This window comes from Macrobrachium rosenbergii, chromosome 53, assembly GCF_040412425.1.
Source record: "Macrobrachium rosenbergii isolate ZJJX-2024 chromosome 53, ASM4041242v1, whole genome shotgun sequence".
Lineage (NCBI taxonomy): Eukaryota > Metazoa > Arthropoda > Malacostraca > Decapoda > Palaemonidae > Macrobrachium > Macrobrachium rosenbergii.
Window position 1 is genome coordinate 10,577,824 of NC_089793.1, and position 5,000 is coordinate 10,582,823.

Here is a 5,000-nt window from a genome sequence, read left to right on the forward strand (position 1 = left end):
ATATATATATATATATATATATATATATATATATATATATATATATATATATATATATATATATATATATATATATATATATATATATATAATTTATATATATATAAGTATGTATATATGTATATTTATACATATATACATGTATATATGTATATGTACATATGTATAAATATACATCTGTATGTTTGCTACTGTACAGGACGTATACATCTATTTTATGTATATTGGGATTAATAAATTTTGGCTTATAAAAAAAAAGCCTTTCTCAGAATTTATTACTCGGACAGTTGCCAAGATTCAGTAAACGTCCCGGCTGGTTAGTACCAAATTAGCAAATATTTTGTGACTATTATTGTAAAGTTTCTGGTTTTTAAGACTTAAAGATTTCAATAACTGGGTGACAAAGTTTTCGATAAACCTTTTCCAAACCAGCGGCAGCTCTCTCTCTCTCTCTCTCTCTCTCTCTCTCTCTCTCTCTCTCTCTCTCTCTCTCTCTCTGTGTGTGTGTGTGTGTGTCTGTGTCTGTGTTTGTCTCCTACTACCATATAATTTTTTAGATCCCTTGCTAAATACCAACGGACACGAACTTTTCAAACTTAATTCGAGTAATTAATTTATTAAATATATTATTAGTGATAGTAGTTAAAAGAAGACTTGTAAATCATACTTAGCTAACGGTAATGCCATGTGTGTATGTATGTATGTATATACATACATATATGTGTGTGTGTTTGTGTGTTATAAATTCATATATATTGTATGTGCGTGTGTTTGTGTGTAAATTACCGTGTCCGGAAAGTTTTCACAAAGTCTGTAACGTGAATGTCAGTTATTTAGTTAATTAAAATAATTTAAACATCATGTTCCCATGCGCATAGTATTGAAACTATAATAATTGCAACGAATGATTTATATATTTGCATGGCTATAAAATAGTTTACCAACAATAGTTTTGATACACTCTGCCAGCTGAGTGATGATAAATTACATATATCACCACCTTTATTGTATAATTTGGATAATTGAATTGCAAAATGATTCCCCTAATTACATTCTGTTGTCTTACAACTTAACCGTGAAATAAGCGCCATTTGTAAAGTATCATTTTATAACCGTCAGAATTACGATAATTCATATTTACCTCAATTATCTTAATCACGAAAGGAGGAAAGTGGTGGTAATGTTTTCTCATCACTCAGTTGGTGTCGTGTGAAACGGAATTTTGCCAATTATGTTTATTCCACGGCATACGCCCGCTGCAACGCAACAGATAACGATAATTAAATAACTAATTCCTTTGTCTCGGTTAATACTCGGACCGTAACAGCGGATTCATTTAATTCGCGTCCGCGCGGAATATGAAGACACTCGATGAGGGGCGTTGGCACCGTCGAGAGAGCTGCTCTTCTCTCAGCCCTGTTTCATTTCTCTCTTTTGTACAAATGCGCAGATTTAATAGACTTTACGTAAGATTTTTACTTCACAGACGTAAGGGGACAAGCACAGTTTGCGTCAGGCTCTTCATTCACAGACGTAAGGTGACAGGCACGATCTGTGTTAGACTTTTAATTCGAAGGCCCAAGGAAACGAACACTATTTTAGTTTTGCTTCAAAGACACAAGATGCCAGGCTCAATTTGCGTCAAACTTTTGCTGCAGAGACGTAAGGCGACAGGTGCAGTTTACTTTAGACCTTTGCTGCACAGACATAAAGAGACAGGTGTAATTTCCGTCAGACTTTTATTCACAGACGTAAGGTGACAGGCAGACTTTGCGTCAGACATTTCCTGCACAAACGCAAAGTGACAGGCACATTTTGCGTCAGACTTTTAATTAAAAGACTTGAGGAGAGGAACGCAGATTAACTTTTGCTTCATAGACGTAAGATGACAGGCGCCATTTACGTCTGACTTTTACTTCATGGACGGAAGGAGAAAAGCGCAAGTTACGTCAGACTTTACGGTCGTAGTGAGGATAAACAGAAGTTGCGTCACACTGTCACTTTACGGACGTAAGGAGAATAAACTGAAGTTGCGTCAGACTGTTACTGTAAGGACTTAAGGAGGATAAACACAGCTTACGTCAGAATGTTACTTTACGGGTGTAAGAAGGATAAAGGCAACTTTACGTCAGACTATTTCTTTACAAATGTTCGGAGCTAAACGCAATTTAGGTAGGCTGCTAGTTTGATGCTGTAAGGCTTGTGTTTATGCCAGACTGCAGCTTTAATGATATCAGGAGGCTAAAGACTGTAGATCGCACATACTTTACAGACATAAAGAGACAAAGGGCAATTTATTTCAGACAAATGCTTTACATATGCAAGGAGACCAAGTAGCTATCACTCATACAGATGTACGGAGTATGTTTAATCCTGACTGCTCCTGTACAAGTGATATAGGAGGAGGCTAATTTAGATGAAACACATACTTCACAAATATAGGGAGGATAAACTTGATTTATCTCAGAAACAAATTTTGCAGGTGTCAGGAAAGCAAACACAACTTATATCCGGTTATTACTTGCTAACTGTTGCTCTGTAGATGTAAGGATGTTTTTTTCTGTTATTTTACTTCACAGATGCGTTAAGACTGTGTGCTGTTTGTGTCAGACTTTCAATTTACAATGAGACTGTTTCTCTACGGGCGGAAGAAGACTAAACACAACTTGAAATTGTATGTTATTAACAGTCATAAGGAGACTAAGCACAGTTTGCATCTGCCAATTAATTCACCGACTATAAGTAGAGGGTTTATGATAGGCTGTAAACTATGAGCTTAAAAATGTAATTTTGTCAGGCTGTAACTTTTGGGTTCGAGGCCAATTAATGCAATTCACCTTAACAGACGTCAGAAGACTAAACGCAGTTTACATGAAATGAATTTCTTTACAACTTTAAGTAGACTAAACGCAGTTTATATCATTGCTCATGTGATGTTGAAGTACTAAACACAACGTACAATAAACTGTTTTGTCGCAGACATAGATAGGTTTAAAACAAATTTTTATAAGCTGTTTACTTCACCAGATTCAAGGAAACAACACAACTTATTTCACAGTTTCCTCACAGACTTTAGGAGGTTACAACCATTGTAGTCAGACAATTACTTTGTATGGGTAAGGTTAAAAATAACATGCATTAGATTGTTTCTTTACAGTCATAATAAAGCTAAAAACATCATACAGAATTAGGCTCATACGTCACAGAGATGAGGATGCAGAACACAATATAAAGAAGACAGGCATTTTACGTCAAGAGGCTAAAACGCGATGTCCGCCAGACTGACACTTGAATACGTAAGGAGGCAAAACACAGCTCGTGCGAGACAGGCATTCTAATAGCCACAAGGAGGCTAAACACAGCTCACAGCAGACTATTACGGAATGAGAGGAGAAACATCTCTCGAGTTATATTGCTACTAAAAAGACGTAAGGAGGCTGAAGAGGCTGAAGGTAACGCACGTGAAAATAGTACTTTACGTCTTTCAGACTGGTCTTTTACAGTCCTGCGGAGTTTAAACACAGAGTGTGAGGTCTATAGAATACTCCAGACCTTGCGTCGGAGTGGCACTTTGCATAGGAAGACTAAATGCACCTTAGGTCAGTTTGTCACTTTGTCACTTTACGGACCGTGAGGAGACTAAATGCCTGTTGACTAATACTCTCCACGCGTGGTAGACGACGCATAGAGTGGGCGAAACTATTCCTTAAAGGAAATTGAAATCGGACTTTGAATTTAAAGACGTAAATACACTGTAAACAATTTTATGTCAAACGATTACTTTAATAAACTTGTACATACTTCATCGCCACAATTATGTCCCAGATAAGTTTGATATATAAAATCAACAAAACTCTCTCTCTCTCTCTCTCTCTCTCTCTCTCTCTCTCTCTCTCTCTCTCTCTCTCTCTCTTTACATACACACCCACGCACACACACGCCAGTATATCATCATTTGCATATATAAAATCGTATTTACTGTATTTCCTTGAAATAATATCAATTCTTGGGTATGAGACGAGATCCAGAATGACATGGTACTGTTCGTGAATAATTGTTCACTTAATATTTTAGTGAGAACAATGATCACAGAAATCAACCATAATGCTTTCACCTTGTTGATAACGCCTTGACTTTCATTGACACCATAATGGATATTACTCACCATTCCAAGTACAGACACTTCTGATAATTATAGCATAGCAGTATTCCGATCGAGTGCTAAATATTCTGTCATCACCATGACAAAATACCACTCAGGACCAAGGATAGTAGTAATTTGAAGAAAGATATAGCACGCAGTAGTATTAGTAATGCATATAGACTAGTGTACATATAATTCAAGTGCATTAGAATTGGTATAATTTGTGTGCATGGGTGTATGTGTGTGTGTGTGGCGGAGTGTATTCGTGGTATATTTTCTACTCCTCTCGAAGGCCAGGACACTTCACTACAATTGCTTCATAGATCGGTGTGTTAGCAGAACTGCATAAAGAGACAAGCACTCGAGTCAACTGTAGACTCTCCGGGCAAAATAAATTCGCAGAAAGATATCCACTGATACATACGTGTTTCCCCGTGAATATGATGACTCTTAGAGGCGGCTACGTATGAAATATGATGAGTTTGATGAGATGAAGTTAAAAATGAGGCGGAAATAAATAAGAAGAGAGAGAGAGAGAGAGAGAGAGAGAGAGTCTGTTGTAGGGTATAGGTCAGAGCTGGAAGGCTAGAGCAGTTGTGTGTGATGGTATTCTGTAAATTTCTCTCCCTCTCTTTCTCTCGCTCTCTCTCTCTCTCTCTCTCTCTCTCTCTCTCTCTCTCTCTCTCTCTCCGGCAAGCAACAACACTCTTTGTTTCTTCTTGGGATGCCCCGAAACACGGTCTGGTACACGGTCGTGCTTCTTCTTCCTTTAATGCCACCCTGGACGGGACGGAGCCCAGGTCGCTCCAAAGTCACACGCTACCTTCGGAACGGAGAGGAGTAGGAGGAGGAGGAG

General features: G+C 37.7%; 1 protein-coding gene and 1 long non-coding RNA gene across 3 annotated transcripts in view; one reads left to right on the forward strand and one right to left on the reverse strand.

The window, feature by feature from the left end:
- The window catches only part of LOC136834281 (uncharacterized), a 174,119-nt gene that overhangs the window by 127,858 nt on the left and 41,261 nt on the right, over positions 1 to 5,000 (forward strand). The gene's annotated exons all lie outside the window — the stretch shown is intronic.
- LOC136834280 (uncharacterized) overlaps positions 1 to 5,000 on the reverse strand; it is a 120,644-nt gene that overhangs the window by 115,468 nt on the left and 176 nt on the right. The window lies entirely within an intron of this gene.